The sequence below is a fragment of the Bufo bufo genome, chromosome 4, assembly GCF_905171765.1.
Source record: "Bufo bufo chromosome 4, aBufBuf1.1, whole genome shotgun sequence".
NCBI lineage: Eukaryota > Metazoa > Chordata > Amphibia > Anura > Bufonidae > Bufo > Bufo bufo.
In genome coordinates, this window is record NC_053392.1 from 404,530,565 (window position 1) to 404,553,659 (window position 23,095).

Here is a 23,095-nt window from a genome sequence, read left to right on the forward strand (position 1 = left end):
GGATTGAAAAAGTAAAGGTAAAAATCAACTTCTGTCAGCTGCAGGGGTGGGAGGGGCGGTGACTTTCTCCCTGCAGCTCACGCTCAGACAGCACAGTGCTGCTGTCTGAGAATGAGCTGTTCAAAAGGACATCCCTGTGTCCATCCAGGCCCTGTGCTGGACGGAGGACAGGGAGTCTGAAAGCCGGACTTTCCAGCCTAAAATAGGACCTCTGGCCACCCTAGCGGCAGGTTTCTGTGGAGGTCACAGTTAAGGGGACGGTTGCTATGGAGGTCAGTGTTAAGGGGAAGATTGCTGTAGAGGCCACTGTTAAGGGGACAGGGTGTTGTGGAAATCACTGTTAAGGAGATTGGGTACTGTGGAGGTCACTAATAAAGGGGCGACCGCTGTGGAGGTCACTTTTAAAGGGGTGGGATGCTGTAGAGGTCACTGTTAAAGGGGAAGGCTGCTGTGGAGGTCACTGTTAAGGGGTGTGATGCTGTGGAGGTCACTGTAAAAGGGGCGGGGGCTGTAGAGGTCACTGTTAAGGGGGCAGGGAATGGTGAAGGTCACTGTTAAGGGGACAGTCTGCTATGGATGTCAGTGTTAAGGCGCGGGGTACTGTAGAGGTCACTGTTAAGGGGGCAGAGTGTTGTGGAGGTCACATTTTAAGAGAATGAAGTTTTGTGGAGGTCACTGTTAAGGGGGCAGGTTATTGTGGAAATCACTGTTAACGAGTCAGGGCACTGTGGAAGTCACTAATAAAGGGGCGGCCGCTGTGGAGATCACTGTTAAAGGGGCGGGGTACTGTAGATGTCACTGTTATAGTGGATACTGTTGATCTCTTTTAACAACACACGCAATTAAATGAAAATAGATGAAATATACCCGTGCAAAGCCGGGTCCTTCTGCTAATATATATATATATATATATATATATATAAATATCCTTTAATCAGATCATCAGATTGACGATTTACACTGAATGGGGATCTCTGAGCATCAGAGGTCAGAACTAAGGTTATAGAGATATCTTGTTTGAGGCATGGCTCAGATTGCAGCTGTCTGCACTATACCTGGCTCCTAGATAAATAGAGGACTTATGTTTCCAGTGCTGCCAGTACTTTAACCTTCATGAGCACAAGTGTTCAGTCTGGGGTCTCTGCATTCACAAAGCCTGTCTCTAGAGACTTACACAAGCCATCAGCCATTTCTGTTCTTTCATCTGTGGTTTCGAAAGCATTCCTATCGCATGCAACTTCATGTTCCTATTAAATATTCTGATTGGAGAAGTGACCCTTCTCTTTCGGCTAACAAAAGGTACTGATGGGAAAAAGACAGAACAAATATTGGACATTTTACAAGTATGTTTAGTGAGATGCTATTTGAGACTTGCATAACAGGCAGGAATTATAAAACATGAAGCTCATAGCATTGGAAATGTACAATGTTTCCACATTTTTGTCCTCTGAAAAAGCGTAGCTGATATGTCATTTAACCAAGGCTGTCGGTATCGATATCCAATGGATTACCATGTCACAAACCATTGTGAATATAGACTGCCCCCGTCGCATTTATAACATCTAAGCTTTACAGTTTTTATTTTATACTTAATCTCAGCTACGTACATGCCTGATCAAATTTATGCATTTGAAAATCTAAAGAGGCTTTGATAATTATTAATATTGACTTGTACTGTGTGCTGACATTAGGGGCCAGTTTGGTGAGGGAATATTGTTTTTATAGGCATGTTTCCATAAGCATTGGATGTATCCATTAGGATCTATGGATATATCCCATACATATGAACTGCATAAACTTTCACCAAAATCATTACACGGTGACAAATAGAGATGAACGAATTTCTCAAAAATTAGATTCAGCCGGTTTGCCAAATTCTTCGAAAAAATTTGGTTCAATCCGAATTTATTTGTTGCAAAACACGTTAAAACATCTATTTCCTGGCTGCAGAGAGCCTTTATAGTGGTGTAGAACACTGTGCCTTGCAGTAACACGCATAAGGAGTTTACTGTGGTAGTGAAATAATACTGTGAGTCCGTATGAGATGCAGATGGCAGGCGTCGCTCTTAGGCCCCTTTCACACGGGCGAGTATTCCGCGCGGATGCGATGCGTGAGTTGAACGCATTCATTTCTATGGGGCTGTTCATATGAGAGGTGATTTTCACGCATCACTTGTGCGTTGCGTGAAAATCGCAGCATGCTCTATATTCTGAGTTTTTCACATAACGCAGGCCCCATAGAAATGAATGGAGTTGCGTGAAAATCGCAAGCATCCACAAGCAAGTGCGGATGCGGTGCGATTTTCACGCACGGTTGCTAGGAGACGACCGGGGTGGAGACCCGATCATTATTATTTTCCCTTATAACATGGTTATAAGGGAAAATAATAGCATTCTGAATACAGAATGCATAGTAAAATAGCGCTGGAGGGGTTAAAAAAAAATAAAAAATAATATAACTCACCTTAATCCACTTGATCGCGGAAGCCGGCATCTCCTTCTGTCTCCTTTGCTGAACAGGACCTGTGATGAGCATTCATTACAGGAAAATGACCTGTGGTGACGTCACTCCGGTCATCACATGATCCATCACATGATCTTTTACCATGGTGATGGATCATGTGATGACCGGAGTGACGTCACCACAGGTGATTTTCCTTTAATGAATGCTCACCACAGGTCCTGTTCAGCAAAGGAGACAGAAGGAGATGCCGGCCTCCGCGATCAAGTGGATTAAGGTGAGTTAAATTATTTTTTTTTTAACCCCTCCAGCGCTATTTTACTATGCATTCTGTATTCAGAATGCTATTATTTTCCCTTATAACCATGTTATAAGGGAAAATAATACAATCTACAGAACACCAATCCCAAGCCCGAACTTCTGTGAAGAAGTTCGGGTTTGGGTACCAAACATGCGTGATTTTTCTCACGCGAGTGCAAAACGCATTACAATGTTTTGCACTTGAGCAGAAAAATCGCGGGTGTTCCCATAACGCACCCGCACATTTTCCCGCACGTGTGAAAGAGGCCTTAGAATCACTGCACACTTCACTTATTTGGGCAGTCACGGGGCCAAAACTGACCAATTAACTCAAGTATGAACTCAGCCTTACAGGTCGATGTTAGCATCAAGAAGAAGCGCACTCCTTTTACGCCGTCGTCAGCTGATTCCACCTAGATGTCTACAGAACCTGTTCTATTAAACGCTTACACAAGTAGAGCCCCTTATCACAGAGTGGAGAGGGTGTCAGCAGTAAGTTTGTGTTGACGTCACTGATTATTTTGCCCTTCCTCTGATCTGTCAGAACAATAACCCCCAAATAACAGATCCTGTCTGTTGAGCATCCACCTTCACTCAGTCAGTAATCCATTAGTATTCCTAAAGATTAGTGTTGATCGCAAATATTCTAATCACAAATTTTATTGCGAATATCGGCACGTCGAGAATTCGCAAAGATAGTGCTATACATTCTTAATCGCGAATATTCTAGTTATTTTTTTCATCAGTAACCTTCCTTCTTGCTTGTGGGCAAATGAGAAGGCTGCAATATCTTTGACAGAGCTGAGCAACATCCCTAGCAACCAATAGGAAAATTGCCTTCCCATTTACTATATAAGAAACTCTCCTGCAGCCATTTTCTGCAGTTTTTCTGCAGTTCTGAGAGAGAGCAGTGACATTGCTGTGCTCTGTGCTTTCATCTGGATCCTATTCCTTATCCAATTACATTAGATAGTTAGTAATCATATATATATATATACACTGCTCAAAAAAATAAAGGGAACACAAAAATAACACATCCTAGATCTGAATTAATTAAATATTCTTCTGAAATACTTTGTTCTTTACATAGTTGAATGTGCTGACAACAAAATCACACAAAAATTAAAAAATGGAAATCAAATTTTTCAACCCATGGAGGTCTGGATTTGGAGTCACACTCAAAATTAAAGTGGAAAAACACACTACAGGCTGATCCAACTTTGATGTAATGTCCTTAAAACAAGTCAAAATGAGGCTCAGTAGTGTGTGTGGCCTCCACGTGCCTGTATGACCTCCCTACAACGCCTGTGCATGCTCCTGATGAGGTGGCGGACGGTCTCCTGAGGCATCTCCTCCCAGACCTGGACTAAAGCATCTGCCAACTCCTGGACAGTCTGTGGTGCAACGTGACGTTGGTGGATAGAACGAGACATGATGTCCCAGATGTGCTTAATTGGATTCAGGTCTGGGGAACGGGCGGGCCAGTCCATAGCATCAATGCCTTCATCTTGCAGGAACTGCTGACACACTCCAGCCACATGAGGTCTAGCATTGTCTTGCATTAGGAGGAACCCAGGGCCAACCGCACCAGCATATGGTCTCACAAGGGGTCTGAGGATCTCATCTCGGTACCTAATGGCAGTCAGGCTACCTCTGGCGAGCACATGGAGGGCTGTGCGGCCCTCCAAAGAAATGCCACCCCACACCATTACTGACCCAATGCCAAACCGGTCATGCTGGAGGATGTTGCAGGCAGCATAAAGTTCTCCATGGCGTCTCCAGACTCTGTCACGTCTGTCACATGGGCTCAGTGTGAACCTGCTTTCATCTGTGAAGAGCACAGGGCGCCAGTGGCGAATTTGCCAATCTTGGTGTTCTCTGGCAAATGCCAAACGTCCTGCGCGGTGTTGGGCTGTAAGCACAACCCCCACCTGTGGACGACGGGCCCTCATATCACCCTCATGGAGTCTGTTTCTGACCGTTTGAGCAGACACATGCACATTTGTGGCCTGCTGGAGGTCATTTTGCAGGACTCTGGCAGTGCTCCTCCTGTTCCTCCTTGCACAAAGGCGGAGGTAGCGGTCCTGCTGCTGGGTTGTTGCCCTCCTATGGCCTCCTCCACGTCTCCTGATGTACTGGCCTGTCTCCTGGTAGCGCCTCCATGCTCTGGACACTATGCTGACAGACACAGCGAACCTTCTTGCCACAGCTCGCATTGATGTGCCATCCTGGATAAGCTGCACTACCTGAGCCACTTGTGTGGGTTGTAGACTCCGTCTCATGCTACCACTAGAGTGAAAGCACCGCCAGCATTCAAAAGTGACCAAAACATCAGCCAGGAAGCATAGGAACTGAGAAGTGGTCTGTGGTCACCACCTGCAGAACCACTCCTTTATTGGGGGTGTCTTGCTAATTGCCTATAATTTCCACCTGTTGTCTAGCCCATTTGCACAACAGCATGTGAAATTGATTGTCACTCAGTGTTGCTTCCTAAGTGGACAGTTTGATTTCACAGAAGTGTGATTGACTTGGAGTTACATTGTGTTCTTTAAGTGTCCCCTTTATTTTTTTGAGCAGTGTATATATATATATATATATATATATATATATATATTACAGATAGTTAGTGGGAGATGGTCAGTGTAGGTTAGATAGTGATATAGGTTTTAGTGCAGGGTGTTAGGTAGTCTGATAGGAATTACTGTTTGTCTGCTGTCCATACCTACATGTTACAGACATAGTGCTGTGATGTCATAACAATGCTTAGTGCACCAATCAGTAATATCTACTCATACCTGATAAAATGTGAAGTTGCATGTATTGCGCAACAAATACGCACATCATTAGTGTCGATTTGTCCAATCGCGAAAATAATCACTGGAGATCATGAATTCTAAAATGCAAAATTTATTGCGAATGTTATGCAAAAAATTCGCAAAATATTGCGAAAATTAATATTGCCTATGCCGCTCATCACAACTAAAGATAAAAAAAAGCAGGAGTGGTTCCAAAACAGAGAACACGTGAATGGAATATTTGCATTTCTTCTGTGTTTTGTACCCACTTTTGGCTACCAAATAATAAGCCAATTCTGAAACAAAATAGGGACCATGTCATGCAAGCCTTACAGCTGTTACATAGACAGGATCCGTTGTGCGTCTCATTTTTCCTTCCTTCTGACAAATCAGAAGAAGGGTCAAATAAATGATGATGCCAGCCAGGCCGAAAGGCAAAATAGTGGCCCAGTCATGAAGTGGAGATGGTGGGAACAGCATGAGAAGTCCACAAAGTGTCCATATGACAGGTGGAAGCAGCATGAGGAGACCACAGAGTGGCCCAATGACAGTGTGGAGGTGGCTGCAGCATCAGGAGTAGGCCACAGAGTAGCACAATGAGAGTGTGGAGGTGGCAGCAGCATCAGGAGGCCACAGAGTGTCAAGTTGACATAGTGTTGAGGTTGCATCAGCATCAAGAGACCACAGAATGGCAAGGTGACATAGTGTAGAGGTGGCAGCAGCATCAGGATACCACAGAGTGGCAAGGTGACATAGTGTAGAGGTGGCAGCAGCATCAGGAGGCCACAGAGTGGCAAGGTGACATAGTGTGGAGGTGGGTGACAATACCAATACCAGCTGAAGATGGTGGGTGAAAGAAGGAGTACTTGGCATCAGATGTGTGACATCAGGTGGGTGGCAGCATCAGAATAGTAACTGAGGCAGGTAGCCAGAAGAAACCGGTCTCTTTTGTCGAAGTGTTGGTATGGGGCCATGGATGATCTAGTCTGATGCATCAGGTATTGCTGGGTGGAAATACTGGCTGATCCACGCCTGATTCATCTTGACAAAGGTCAGTCTCTAAACATTTTGGGTGGACTGGCGAGTTATTCTTGGGGTAACTATGGCGTTCTCTGCACTAAACATCCGCTCTGATGCCAAACTACTGGCCGGGTAGGACAGCTTTTCCAGGGCAAACTCTGCCAGTTGCGGCCGCAAATCCAGTTTGGCTGCCAAGTAGTCCAGCAGATCTTCAATGTGGGGTGGCCACATGCTGTTCAAGTATGCCACCACCTGCTGGTTCAGGTCCTGCTCCAGGTCTACCTGCTGATGGGGAGTAGTTTCTTCACTAGGCGGGTGAAGAAAACTGCTCATCAGCGACTCTAGACTCAAGCTGCTGCTGATGGAGCTGGAACTGCTCCTATCCCCCCACCCTGACACAGCAGCCATGGTAGAGGAACGTGAGGCACAGAGGGGCCACCCTGGTCAGACCTGCAAGAGGATGGATGATGGCGCAGACAGGTTGCGGCCAACTGACTACATAGGATGGCTCTATAGTAGTTCAGTTTGTTCTACCTTTTAACAGGTTTTTTAAAAAAGGCCTCCATTTTGGACCGGTAGCAAGGGTCCAACAAGGTGGAGAGCCTGAAGTCCTCACTCTGCCAAATGGTGACAATTCGGCTGTCACTACGCAAGCAAGTGAGCATGCAGCGGGCCATTTGTGCAAGTGACTCGGAGGAACTCCCTGCCTCCATCTCCACTGCATACTGCCATGGTGTGTCTGGCTCCTCTGCCTCGTCTTCTTCATCGCTCTGTAGCTCCTCTGGCTGCTCATGCTCCTCTCCTGTCACCTGTGTATAAAAAACACCCATTTCGCTACACCTTACTTGTGCTTCAATGTGCTCCTCCTCCTCCAGTTCAGCCCTCACAGTGCTCATGTGGCCGTGAGATCTAGGCACCACATCTACATTCCCCTGACCAGCCAGATTTACCAGCAACTGTTCCAGGACATGAAGCAGTGGAATGACGTTGTTCATCCCATAGTCCTGGCGACTTAAAAATAACGTGGCCTCCTTAAAGGGCTGAGCAAACGGCAGGTGTCACACATTAGCTGCCACTGGCTGACATCGAAGTTACACAGGGGAGAACTCCTGTCCACTTGGATCATCAAGAAATCATTTATGGTCTTTCTCTGTTCGTATAGTCGGTCCAACATATGGAGGGTGGAATTCCAACGAAAATGTCGAATATCAGCCTATGTTGGGGGATGCCATTCTGCCGCTGAAGCTCAAGGAGGGTGTACTTTGCAGTGTAAGAGTGGCTGAAGTGCATGAAAAGTTTCCTGGGTATTTTTAGGATGTCTTAAAAATGGGTGGAAGACTTCAGGAACCGATTGACAACTAGATTGACGCAGCGCTGACATAATGTTCTTCCCGTTGTCGGTCACCATGGTTCCGATTTTATCGCGCAGGTGCAATGCGATCTAATGCATTTTGCACACGCGTGATACTGAATGTTTACAAACAACATCTCTTAGCAACCATCCGTGAAAAAAAAAGGCATCGCATCCGCATTTGCGTAGCCCCATTAACTTGTATGGTGCCAGCGTTGCATGAAAATCACAGAACATGCTGCGATTTTCACGCAACTCACAACTGATGCGTGAAAACCAACGCTCATGCCCCATTGAAATGAATTCTGTGTGGGCGCAATGTATTTGCATCATGCATTGCACCCGCTCGGAATACTCGCTTGTGTGAAAGGGCCCTTAAGGTGTTTACTCCCCAAAAGTAGCATTAAAAGTTCACATGCCATAAGTGCACCATAACTTTTGACTTTTTATGCTTCTCTGAAACCAACTTAACCAAGGAGTTACACATGATGGTTTTTTAGAAACTGTAATATGAAATACTTCCTGTAACAGTCAGTGCTGCTGCCATGTTCTTCTTTACAAACTGGGGAGAAGCATGGTTAGAAATCTGTTCATTAGTCATTATACTAATATTAATGTGTTTGGGGTAAACTGTAATAATTTGTTATAATAGCAGCTGATATAAAATAGAATGTGGCAATGTAAGATATTTTCATTTTTATTTCTTAAAACTGTTAGAAACCTCCAGTATTGAAATGTTATGCTGCGGCTGTTTAGTAAGCTTTTGTGACTTTTCTGGCAAGCATGATTGTGTATTTTTATTATACATGGAAAAAAGGCAGATTATGCATAAATAGTTTTTGTTCAGGTCTGGCAAGCAGCTCCATCTAGGAGTATATACATTTTTGTGTGAATTTTTTTTTACACATCTTTTACAATATTAACCCATCTAGACTCATTTATGACTGTTAAACAAGTGTCCTCAGATGAAATGGGTACAGTCACATGCCGTATTTATAGGTACGCCCATTCCACAATTTTGTGGAACAGATACGAACCTAAAATGCGGAACTCACATGGCCGGTACCCATGTTTTACGGATCTGCAATTTACGGACCGCAAAACACATAAAGTTGTGTGAATGTACCCTTAGTCTGCTGATCAACAGTAAATGATACTTTCATAAAGCTACCACATAACTATATCATGTTGTTCTGACATAGTGCCTTCCAGTCTTACCATTAGGCCTCATGCACACGACAGTGTTTTTTCACTGTCAGTGATTTGGCTTCAGTGGTCCGTGTCCGATTTTGCTTCAGTTGTGTTTCCTTGTGTCTTCCTTTTTTTTTGTCTGACAGGGGAAAAAAAAGGAAGGTTAATGAAAAGTGTAATTTTATTGCACCAAGGTCTGTAGAAAAAAGCGGACACAGATGACATACCAGTTGTGCATCCGTTTTTTTTTTTTTTTGACGGACCCATTGACTTGAATGGGTCCGTCCTCCGTTTTCCACTGACAAGAATAGAACAGGTTATATTTTTTTGACGGACTGGAATCACGGATCACAGACGCGGAGAAAAAACTGAGGACTATCAGTTTTTTTTCACAGCTCCATAGAAATGAATGGGACCCCCGCTAAACTGTGAAAAATTACGGAACGGACGCAGATGCACACAACGGTCGTGTGCATGAGGCCTTAGCATGTATATTGTATAAATATTGCTGTATATGTGTTCAGATCAAATTATGATTTGATGAAATTATACATAAGACACAAACACACCACACACATAACCATACATACTCCTGCACATCTTTTACACTTCTAGGTGAATGCACATGGGTTTCTGTTACTATGCCCTCAATGTTTTCCTATGCAAAAATGGTCATGGTGACCCTGCAACCATCACAAAAAGTCATACCTGGTCTGATTTTTGGAGACTGGGCATATGGTTGACTGCAAACTTGTCTACATTAGGGAAACACTGAGGCTGTGGGCAGTCATGCCATGATTTTACTTTGACCTGCTACAAAAAAATGTTGCTACTGTATGTAGCCCTAGTTTATATATTACCAAATGTTTTTCCCAGCGCCATCTAGAGAATTTGAGAAGTGATCTATTTTTTTTTTTTTCTGTGTAGCTCCTGCATTTTCCCTCTTCTGTGGTCCAATATCTTTAAAGATATGTTAGAAGATGTTATAAATTTAGGTGGTAATAATATGTATCCAAATATAATCTTGTACTTGCTCCACATGAAATGTATTGCTTTCTGTTCCATTACTGGTGCATGGTTAGATGCACAATGCCCAAGCGGTGTACACACTTTATTGTCTGATCATTTCAGTATGTATCTGAAGGCACAGACGCTTCGCTTATTTGTGGCACAACCAGCAGGGTTTCAGCGTGTAACATTATTCAGCCCCACTTTGTTTCATTATTGATCCTTCTTTGCTACACAAGCAATTTTGAAAGTTTTACCTTATTATTACAGCAATAAAACTGCTCAGCAACTCAGATAAAAATATCAATCCCTTTTACAACAATTTAATATATCATCTGCTGTTTTTTGTCAGGGAGAAACACACGCACACAATGCCTTTGTTTTCATATTAGGACTTCAATAAAAAATGTGAAGTAGGCAAGGATTCTGTTTGATCCTGGCTAGAATTTCCAGGGAATGGAAACTAGTGATAACAGCTGTCATACTGGCTTCATTTCAATGTATTTGTTTCAGAAGCAAATCACAAGTGTATTTGTACTTGACTTGCATCATTCGTAAAACTTGTCCATGTGTTCCTCCGTCACGGTGACATCTGACAGGGGTTTTCAGAAATGTTTCTGAAAATAGCATCGTGTCTTGCAGTAGTTTATAGGGACATGACACAGTCATTTTTAACCAGTGGATATATTTATGTCTCGTTCTCAGCCTCTCTTCTCTATTGATGTACGGACTACAGGAAATGGGACTGTACCAGTACTCAAAGAGCGGAAATGTATAGGGTGTAAAGGAAAACTGGCTTAGTTGCCCATAACAACCAATGAGATTCCACTAGAGGAGCTCTGCAAAATGAAAGGTGGAATCTGATTGGTTGCTATGGGCAACTAAGCCAGTTGTCCTTTACACCAGTTTTGACAGAGGGAGATTTATCAAAACTGGTGCAAAGGAAGTTGGCTTAGTTGCCCATGACAACCAATCAGATTCCACTTTCAATTTCTAAGAGCTCCTTTGGAAAGTGAAAGGATCAACTAAGGCAGTATTCCATTTGACCAGTTTTGATAAATCTTTCCCTATAGAGTTTTAGTTGCATTGCCCTGAGTTTACTATACAACAAAGATACTTTTCTAAGCAGAACCACAGGAATGCAGCCGGCCATCTTAAGTATCGTAAGCAGAAGCTTCAAGGTGTGATGCCGGAGTCTACCATAATGATGGCTCATTTTTTCAGTGAAGCCTCCTGTCTTTTATGTAGAGCATTGAGTGGGATGTAACAACCAATTTTATAGTAGTAACAAATTCAAATAGTGTGCTGTTGCCAGGCAAATGAGGAAATGTCACTTGGTGTACTTCTTGCATGGGCTGTAAGGAAGTCATGGGAACTGCAGATTCCAGCATCCCTATTATTATTTGATTGAGGGTCCCTTGCTCGGGACTTCCTCTATGAGACAAGGAGCAGAGCTAGCAGTGACTCCCTGAACCAGCTAGCCAACCATCTGAATAGCCGGCAAGTAATACTACATTACTCTTGCAGCATCCACTGCAGGGAAAATATGCTGCCCATCTCATAATCCCTTGGCAGAACCAGCTGTTTAATGGAGGATCTCTAGAGCCAAAGACATGGTGATCAGCTGATTACTGACTACAGGTTAAAGGGTTGTTGGTGATAAAGCAACCCCCTTGAGAAGCAATATTAATTATTACCAAATGTTAGGGATCTGTTATTTTTATTAGTCCCAAATATTTTAGCATAGGTTATTCTCAGGACAGCAGTTCTATCTCATAAATGTGTTTATTCTGACCTAAAAATCTCCACTCCACAAAGTTGTTCTCCTCTTAGTTTATTCGTGTTATTGTTATATTATAAATAGATTTATGTAGCATACATTATGGAAACCTTCAGTCTGGGATTATTAATGTCTTGAAAAGGCCCAGAATCATTTTACTAAATAGCACAGGTCTTGTTGAGACATTTTATGCAGCTCTTATGCTTTTCATTTATACGGGATGAACTGTACATTGATTTATTTTACTAGATGTGTTTTTAGACAAAATAGCTTCTAAAATAAGATTTATTAGGACTAGCAGTATATTTATTAAATCATCAAGAAAACATTGTATGTTTTTGTGGTTGAGTTGCATGCTACTTTTTTTGCATACTTGTTTTGATTTCTTCAGTTCATATTGGAACTGTATCATGAGTCACTAGATAATTAAAATCATCATCTTATCTGCATATAATAAAAACTGTTGCTGATACTCTGTATAAATATGATTTTCTTCCATTCTAGACACAGCAGCTTGAGTACAGTAGTTTAGGGAAGGTATTTGATGAGGCCTTTGAGTTTTTTGGGCTGTGCTTTGATCCCTATTAAAATCCATGCAGTTTTTTAAATGCAAGAAATTAACATCAGTTTTTATTGCGGTTCCTTCAATTGTGCAGTGTGTTTTCTATGTTCATAAATAAAATGAAACTCGTGGATCCCACCTATTAAAGGCTATTTGCCCTAAAAGTGTATTACTGCTGCCGATTTTTCAGTAGATGATCACTAACGAATGTTCATAGTAACACTTGTTAGCTATCATCTGGCAGTCAATGCTGCCACCAATTACCCTATGAACGTGCAAACATTCGTTCATCGGGCAGTCCAAATCTTTTGACAGGTTAAAAAAATCATAATTTGCAAGATCATGGTGTCTATACAAATATGTAGACTCTTAATAGGTGTATGCTTATACTGCTAATACTTTCTAAGGACATACTTTCCATGAGTTAAGCGTCATTCACACATCAGTGTTTCATGGACGTGTGCTGTACATGTTCTCCATGGACTGCACACGTCCCCATTCATTTTAATGTGTGTATTCACACATCAGTGTTTTAGCACTGTCCGTGGATTTGTGTTTTGAGCACAGATGCATGAAAATTATTTTTCAGCTGTTCAGTGTCCGTGAAACACGGATGCAACACGGACAGCAAAAAACGGACCCAACAGGGGTCCTTCACGGACAGCTTTACGGATGCATCAGTGACCACCTGCTCGCGGATTTGAGCACGGACAAGAACGTGTGAATGAGGCTTTATTCTTTGTGGGTTCTTAGATAAAAGGGACCCTATTTTGTCCCGAAACTGTTACTATATTGGGTGTGAAGAACCTGTACAGAAACCACCCTTCCTTATGGCACGCCATAAAAAGAAATGTCACATCCCTGTGTAAAAGGTTTGTGATTTTACCAATTTGGTGTGACCATGTACTATACATAGCATCTTATACTTTGTAATGATATCCTGGTATATAACTGGACATCAGCTTTAATTTGGTACATGGCTTTATGAGTTCATTCCTGGTTTTGCATGAATTCATATACTTTATTCTAAAAATATTTCCCACATAACACAACGGCTGCTTCTGATTCAGGAGGCAACACGTGCACCTTAATATAACATAGAGACCCAATGTAATCCTTTCATGTAAGGCAAGAAAGATGTCTTGTTACATAAAAAAAATATATCTCGCTGCTTTTCTACTATTAAAGGTGTTCAGCATTCAAAAGCAGCTCATTATTTCTGGATAAGTAATGTAACCACTTTCAGAGGGCAGGTATACTATAAAGCGGATCTGTACATTGCATAGAAACCTTTCTGTATCTGGAATGAAATCAAACATGATTCAGTCAGTAACAGAACATACAGCTTATGGAATGAAGCCCTGATAGGGACATACTGGCTGCTACTTCACATCTGCTTGCTCTATAGCTTATGTAAAATGAATGCATTCACAATTTCCTCTTCATTAATTGATACGACTGCAATGAGCCACCACTGGAATCATGTTCCTTTGTGATCAATGTCTGTATAGCATAGAAGGCAGATTTTTGCATTTGAGAGTCCCACACTGAGCACCGATATAAAGTTACAGCTAGAGGGATGTCTCAGGAAAACCTTATGTATCAGTATCAATTTGCTTCAAAGCACAGATGATGACTGCATACTTAACATTAGGTGTTCTGAACAAATCAATGTGATTCATCTTTCTTGTAGAGACAGCCATTGTTCTCTTTCACTGCATTCACCCCTAATTATCTCACTTTGAGCTGAACTATTTTCTAATTTCAGTAGAGAGCAGGAATAAGCAGTTATTGTACTTGGCAGGTGACTTTGGTGTGAAGCTGACCATTTTAGTCAAATCACATATGAGAGATCATTTTATACTTGAAGTCAGGGAAAAGGTGGATTTTTAGTGGATAGATGTTTGATAGAGCCTTGAGAAAATCCATAATAATAGTCCTACGAAATTGCTTCTGTATAGAATGTACCTTCTATTGTAGTCTAGGTTTTCCATTCTTTTATCTGCCCAAGCAAATTTATTGGATGATTTAGAAATTTTAAGTTACATTATGAAGCTGGCCATAGCATGATGTGTGTCTAGGACACGGCAGTATTTTATGCAGCAATGAATGTAAAACACGAGACCATGCACATTCTTATTAGAGAATTATGGGACACATTTGTTAAGACCGGAGTTTTAGACGACAGTCGTAATAAAGGCCTATAGCTGGCGTTGCATCCACAGGCCTCTTCAAAACTTTGGCGCATCCAGTGCCAGTGCAAAATGTAGGACAGCTTCTTTGCTGTCTTACATTTAGACCATTTTGCACACCTAGAAAAGGCGTAGAAAATGCCCACAATTTTAGACCACTGTGCCGCCATCTGTGCCTGAAATATGCCTAATCTAGGCATATTTCAGTATAATAAATGACCCCCTATATCTTTATGCAGGAGCATATGACAGGTTAAGGAGAAATAGTACAACAATCATATAGATGCATAATGCTAAGTGGAGGCAGAAATTATTATAGTACTAAAAAGTATAAGCAACATATAGTATTCTATTTTACCTCAGTTTGATTGCTACACCACCTCTCCCCATCTTAGTATTCTCCATAGCTTAGGCAGACTAGTGTACGCACTGCCCTTTGTATAGTACATACCCCAGTAACCACCTTTTCCTGACAGCATGTATGAATATATACTGTATAGACATGATTAAAAGCACACTAGACAACTAGACAGAAGTTAAAAAAAAAGTTCTGTAATGGCAAGACAAAAAATCTCAACGTTGTGTGCAACAAAAATGGTCTAATGTGTCACCTGTAAATGACCTATTGTTTAAATTGCATTTTTATGTTTTTGTGTTCACTTTTCATGTCAGTATCATTTTTTTTAAATGTCTAAAAGCATGCTGTTTTCACACTGGCCACTAGTGATGGACAAACATTGGCCGGGACGATTCACGAACGCGATCAAATGTTCACGAACATTGGCAGGCGAACCTGAAAAACCTTCAAGTCATATTTACAGCCACCAAATACTTACATGAAGTGCACAATTCGTCCCACAACATGGGCAGTGACATACCAGAGGGGGATCAATGGCAAAAATTCCCCCCAAAATATGTATTTTAATCAGGGGCCATTTTTATGTGCCTTAAAGGGAAATTCTCAGAAATGTGCCCTGCTGGAGCCTAGAAAGATTTTATTTTAGGCCACGGGAGTACGGTCCTTAAAAATTAGGCATTCACCTGACATAAAAGAAATTGTGATTATGTGGCTCTATGTACATTATGCGGTCAATGGATAAGAATTTTAATGTAGGCCAGTGGATTACAGGCCCCAAAGATTAAGCATTCACCGAACAGAAAAGAACAAGTAATTATGTGGCTGGAGATATATTAGACAGTCATTGGATATCAATTTTACAGCAGGCCAGTGGACTACAGGCCCCAAAAGTTATTCAGTCACTGTACAGAAAAGAACAATTGATAATGTGGCTGGAGGTACATTAGGCGGTCATCGTATAACAATTTTACTGTTGGCCAGTTAGATTACAGGCCCCAGAAATTATGCATTCACCGTACATAAATGATCAAGTGATTATGTGGCTGGAGGTATATTAGACGGTCAATGGATATCAATTTTACTGCAGGCCAGTGGAGTACAGGCCCCAAACATTAGGAATTCACCAGACAGAAAAGAAAAAGTAATTATGTGGCTCGAGATATATTAGACGGTCATTGGATATCAATTTTACTGCAGGCCAGTACAAATAGATGTCAAATACATGTTTAAAAGAACAAAAAAATACAAAATTGGATTAAAAACATGGCTAACGAAATCACCCCTCTTGAAAAAAACTCAATTAATAATGGAGGAATTCAACACCTGTTACGACCACCTGTTTCAACAATTATCATTTGTTTTTTTTCAAGAGGCGGGATTTTGTTAGCCATGTTTTTAATCTAATTTTATATTTTCTTGTTCTTTTAAACATATGTATTTGACATCTATTTGTACTGGCCTGCAGTAAAATTGATATCCAATGACCGTCTATTATATCTCGAGCCACATAATTACTTTTTCTTTTCTGTCCGGTGAATTCCTAATGTTTGGGGCCTGTACTCCACTGGCCTGCAGTAAAATTGATATCCATTGACCGTCTAATATACCTCCAGCCACATAATTACTTGATCATTTATGTACGGTGAATGCCTAATGTTTGGGGCCTGTACTACACTGGCCTGCAGTAAAATTGATATTGAATGACCTTCTAATATACCTCCAGCTACATAATTACTTGTTCTTTTCTGTCCAGTGAATGCCTAATGTTTGGGACCTCGGAGGAATTGAACACCTGTTACGACCATGTGTTATCGAATTTCAACTGAGGTCCCAAACATTAGGCATTCACCGGACAGAAAAGAACAAGTAATTATGTGGCTGGAGGTAAATTAGGCGGTCACCGTAAAACAATTTTACTGTTGACCAGTTAGATTACAGGCCCAAAAAATTATGCATTCACCGTACATAAAAGATCAAGTGATTATGTGGCTTGAGGTATATTAGACTGATATTATATCAATTTTACTGCAGGCCAGTGGACTACAGGCCCCAAAAATTATTCATTCACCGTACAGAAAAGCACTATTGATAATGTGGATGGAGGTACATTAGGCGTTCACCGTATAACAATTTTACTGTTGGGCAGTTAGATTACAGGCCCCAAAAAGTATGCATTCAACGTACATAAATGATCAAGTGATTATGTGACTGGAGGTATATTAGACGGCCATTCATTATCAATTTTACTGCAGGCCAGTGTAGTACAGGCCCCAAACTTTAGGCATTCACTGGACAGAAAAGAATAAGCAATTATGTGGCTGGAGGTATATTAGACGGTCTTTAGATCTAAATTTTTTTGCAGGCCAGTGCAAATAAATGTCAAATACATATGTTTAAAAGAACAAAAAAATATAAAATTGGATTAAAAACATGGCTAATGAATTCCCCCCTCTTGAAAAAAAAAACCAAATGATAATAGTTGAAACTCGAAAACACGTGGTCGTCACAGGTGTTGAATTCCTCCGAGGTCCCAAACATTAGGCATTCACCGGACAGAAAAGGCCTTTTATGTCGCTGTATTTACCTAAGACAGGGACCATTATTTGTTCTGGGTGGTGGCGGATATTTGTGGGCTGTCATGAGAAACTTCAATTAAACGTGGTCGTCACAGGTGTATTCCTTCGAGATCCATGCCTCATTCATTTTTAGAAATGTGAGGTAGTCCACACTGTCGTGAGCTAGGCTAATGCGCTTATCGGTCACGATCCCCCCTGCTGCGCTGAACGTCCTTTCGGACAGGACATTCGACCAGGGGCAAGCCAAAAGTTCCATGGCAAATTGTGCCAGTTCTGGCCACAGGTCAAGCTTGCACACCCAGTAGTCAAGGGGTTCCTCACTTCTCTGGGCGTCCACATTGGCCGTTAACCCGATATAGTCGGACACCTGTCGGTCTAGGCATTCCCTGAGGGCAGCTGTCGATGGGTTGGCTGCAAGAATGATCTCATATCTGAAGTGACCAACACATCTTCAAACTGCCCTCTTCTTGCATGCGCTGTAGGATTGGTTTCTCTGAGGGTGAAAATTCCTCTGCCAGCGCCTGTAACAGCAGAATGCAGCATCTCTTGCAGCAAGGCCTGGAAATGCTGCATTCTGACAGCCCTCTGTGATGCTGGTAACATGTCCGCCATTTTGTGTTTGTACCGGGGGTCTAAGTACGTTGCCACCCAGTACTGGTTATTGACCTTTATGCTTTTTATACGGGGGTCCCTCTTAAAAACAATGGAGCATGAAGGCCCCCATTTGCACCCATTTGGAAGCGGTGGAGCGTTCTGGCTCCAGCTTATCGCCCAGGAGAATGTCGTCCTCGGTCTCCTCCCCCCATCCAGAAGACAACACCAGGGATCCCAGAAAAGTTTCAATCCTGCTCTTCTTGCTCCTCCTTCTCCCCCCAGGCACCATCCTCCTCTAACTCCTCTTCAGACTTCTGCTGACTTGTCGACAGACCGCTGGGTGGCGGCCGTTGCTACCTCCTCTTCTTCATCCGATGCCAAGAATGGCTGCGCATCGGTAAAGTCTGGAAATTGATGGGAAAATAATTCCTCTGACTCGAGTGGAGGGGCTATGGTGGTGGTGTCTTTGGGGGTGCACACAGCAGAGAGTGAGGAGGGTGCTGATACAGAGGATTGAGGAGGGTGCAGAAGCCGAAGACTGAGTAAGCCACTCAACCAACTCTGGTGCATCCTTTGACGTAATCGCGCACACCTTCTCCAACTTCCCACTTAGGCTCCGGCCTGTTGCACCTACCCGACCCCTACCACCCCTGCGGAATGGCCTGCCTCTTCCTCTGCCTGTCATTTTCAAAATTACCCTAAGTCCCTAGAGAAGAGCAGTATTTGTGGAAGCAGGTATATAGAACCCCTTAATAATTTTTTGGGGGGCAACTGGTATATCACACCAGTTGCAATTAGTTGTTCCAATGGCGTTTGTCCCTCTGTATAGCTGCGGTATCTCAGCAGAACCGCACACAAATGCTGCACAATACAAATGCACTATTTAGAAATTATATTATAGTTATATCACAACCCTGCCTCAATCAGATTTTTTGGGGGCAACTGGTATAGCACACCAGTTGCAGTTAGTTATTCCATTAGCGTTTGTCCCTCTGTATATCTGCAGTATCGCAGCAGAACCGCACACAAATGCTGCACAATACAAATGCACTATGATATACTTTCTATGTTATAAAGTATATTATAAGTATATTACACCCCTCACACCTATCGATATGCTAGTCCTTAAAAGGACTTTTGTGGTCCTATTAGCTGGTGCTCTATACTCTCTAACAGTCTGTCCCTGCTCCACACAGCAATCTATCCCTACAGTGGCAAAAAACAGAATGTAAAATGTTGGCCAGATCGAATTTATTTATAGGGTAGGGGGTGTGTCCATGTGCTGAAAGTTCTCAATTGGCTGTCCTGTTTCTCCTGATCGATGTGTCATGGGTCAAAGTTCTGCACAATGCAAAGAATATGGCGCTGGCAGACATCGCCATATGCTTGCCTGTTCAGCGAACGAGCAAAGTTCGCCGTGAAACGACTGCCGGGCGAACCGCGAGGCTATCTCGCAAGACTATCTTTACTGGCCACTAGAACTAATACTATGTTGAGACATTATGTTCTGTTCAGGTGACGTTTCAGTAGCCATCTTATTATCATCGCATACAAAATTTCAATGACAACTATAACCTTTGTATAGATAAATCAGGATCCACCATTCACAATAGGTGACATCTCAGCTTATCTACTCCCTCCTGATCTGTGCAGAGGTCACAGATCATGCCTAGAAAAATCTCCAATACAAGTCAATGAGGTCAGCTCCTTTCCATGGCCCATATGCTACTGTCAAAGAACAGGAAATCTTTTAGATCTAGTTCTCAGAGTGAAAACTGCATGTTTTTAGGACTTTTTAAATATATAGGGACATGGCAAATTCAAAAACATCACCAAAAACTCATTTTCTGATTACACATTCCTTTTAAAAGGGTTGTGTAAACTTTCAGATAGATATAGCTTATCTCAAGGGTAAACTATTGTTTAGTAAAGGCTAAACAGCCACTTATACAAAATAATAGTATATATGATCTACTGTACAGTATAGAATATATGATAAATCATGGCATTAGGACCATCTGCCTAATGTTATGTAGGTCACCTATTTGAGAGTGTCCTGTGGTATTTGCACCAAGACAGAAAATCCTGTTAAATTGTGAGGTGGGGCCTCTAAAGAATGATCAGAGGCTATATGTGTCATATTCCTCAAACCATTCCGGAACAATTTTTGCAGTATGGTGAAAATACCATTGCCATGACGGGCTGAACTTGGTCTGCAGCAAGATTAGATAGGTGATGCAAGTCAAAATAAATGTCTACATGAATGGCAGTACTAAAGTTTTCCCAGAAGGAATTTGCCCATAGCATCACAGTGCCAGCACCGATTTTCCTTCATTCTATAATGCATCCTGTTGCCATCTACATTCTCCACATGATGTAAAAGACCAGGCTACTTTGTTCCATAACTCTATGGTCCAATTTTGATGCTCATCTGCTATTGTAGTGCTTTCAGTGGTAGAAAAGGTCAATATGGGCATGACCAGTCTGATACTATGCATCCACATATGTAGTAAGCTGCAATGCACTGTATCTTCTGACATGTTTTTGTCAGAGCCATGAAGAAACATTTTTCACAATTTGTACTACAGTAGCTCTTCCTAGGACCAGTTTTGAGAAGTACTAACCACAGAACAGTTGGAACACTTCACAAGACTACCGTTTTTGTAGCGTTCTCATCATGTCAATCTAGCCAGCATATTTTGATCTTTGTTCAAGTAGCTTAGATCCTTATGCTTTTCCATTTTACCTACCCCCAGCACATCAACTTCAAGGAACTGACTATTCACTTGCTGCCTAATATACTCCATTCTTGATAGGCACCATTGTAACAAGATAATTAGTGTTATTTGCTTGACCGGTTGGTTTCAATGTTGTGGCTGATCGGTAAAATTGTATGTGTGTTCTTTCAGCCAGTATAGTATTGTAATGGGCTGATAAATGCTGAATATATTTAAGGGTGATGACCTTCACTGTAAAATGCTGATATTATTCAATTCCTAATGAAAACCTTTTTATTCGTGTCTTCCAGTGGAGAATTATCCTGTCATTGTGATGTGTTAACATGTTCTAACAAAAGCTGCTATCCAACCTACTTTGTTAAGAAATCTCAGCAATGTGATTATAAGGAATTGTAGGGAAATAAAAATTAGCATTGGCAGTGGACAGATTTGGCTAAGAAGTAGAAGAAGTATTGTGGGAGATTGAACATACCCTTCATTAAGATAACTGCTAGGACTAAAAATACAGACTACCTGCTGCAGCAAATAGAATAGTAACTTACTGCTTGTGAATTACATTTTCTTCAATAGTGTTTTAAGGTTGCTTGTATATTGTTTACCAGAATATATACAGTACAGACCAAAAGTTTGGACACACCTTCTCATTCAAAGAATTTTGTTTATTTTCATGACTATGAAGGCATCAAAACTATGAATTAACACATGTGGAATTATATACATAACAAACAAGTGTGAAACAACTGAAAATATGTCATATTCTAGGTTCTTCAAGGTAGCCACCTTTTGCTTTGATTACTGCTTTGCATACTCTTGGCATTCTCTTGATGAGCTTCAAGAGGTAGTCCCCTGAAATGGTCTTCCAACAGTCTTGAAGGAGTTCCCAAAGATGCTTAGCACTTGTTGGCCCTTTTGTCTTCACTCTGCGGTCCAGCTCACCCCAAACCATCTCGATTGGGTTCAGGTCCGGTGACTGTGGAGGCCAGGTCATCTGGCGCAGCACCCCATCACTCTCTTTCATGGTCAAATAGCCCTTACTTTCAAAGTTTTCCCAATTTTCCGGCTGACTGACTGACCTTCATTTCTTAAAGTAATGATGGCCACTCGTTTTTCTTTACTTAGCTGCTTTTTTCTTGCCATAATACAAATTCTAACAGTCTATTCAGTAGGACTATCAGCTGTGTATCCACCTGACTTCTCCTCAACGCAACTGATGGTCCCAACCCCATTTATAAGGCAAGAAATACCACTTATTAAACCTGACAGGGCACACCTGTGAAGTGAAAACCATTTCAGGGGACTACCTCTTGAAGCTCATCAAGAGAATGCCAAGAGTGTGCAAAGCAGTAATCAAAGCAAAAGGTGGCTACTTTGAAGAACCTAGAATATGACATATTTTCAGTTGTTTCACACTTGTTTGTTATGTATATAATTCCACGTGTTAATTCATCGTTTTGATGCCTTCAGTGTGAATATACAATTTTCATAGTCATGAAAATAAAGAAAACTCTTTGAATGAGAAGGTGTGTCCAAACTTTTGGTCTGTACTGTATATATATACACATATATATATATATATATATATATATATATATATACACACTGCTCAAAAAAATAAAGGGAACACTTAAACAACACAATGTAACTCCAAGTCAATCACACTTCTGTGAAATCAAACTGTCCACTTAGGAAGCAACACTGAGTGACAATCAATTTCACATGCTGTTGTGCAAATGGGATAGACAACAGGTGGAAATTATAGGCAATTAGCAAGACACCCCCAATAAAGGAGTGGTTTTGCAGGTGGTGACCACAACCCACTTCTCAGTTCCTATGCTTCCTGGCTGATGTTTTGGTCACTTTTGAATGCTGGTGGTGCTTTCACTCTAGTGGTAGCATGAGACGGAGTCTACAACCCACACAAGTGGCTCAGGTAGTGCAGCTTATCCAGGATGGCACATCAATGCGAGCTGTGGCAAGAAGGTTTCCTGTGTCTGTCAGCGCAGTGTCCAGAGCATGGAGGTGCTACCAGGAGACAGGCCAGTACATCAGGAGACGTGGAGGAGGCTGTAGGAGGGCAACAACCCAGCAGCAGGACCGCTACCTCCGCCTTTGTGCAAGGAGGAACACTGCCAGAGCCCTGCAAAATGACCTCCAGCAGGCCACAAATGT

The 23,095-nt window shown here is 41.9% G+C and overlaps 1 protein-coding gene across 1 annotated transcript in view; it reads left to right on the forward strand.

Annotated features, from left to right (window-relative positions):
- Window positions 1-23,095, forward strand: part of PACRG (parkin coregulated) — a 600,083-nt gene that overhangs the window by 570,425 nt on the left and 6,563 nt on the right. The window lies entirely within an intron of this gene.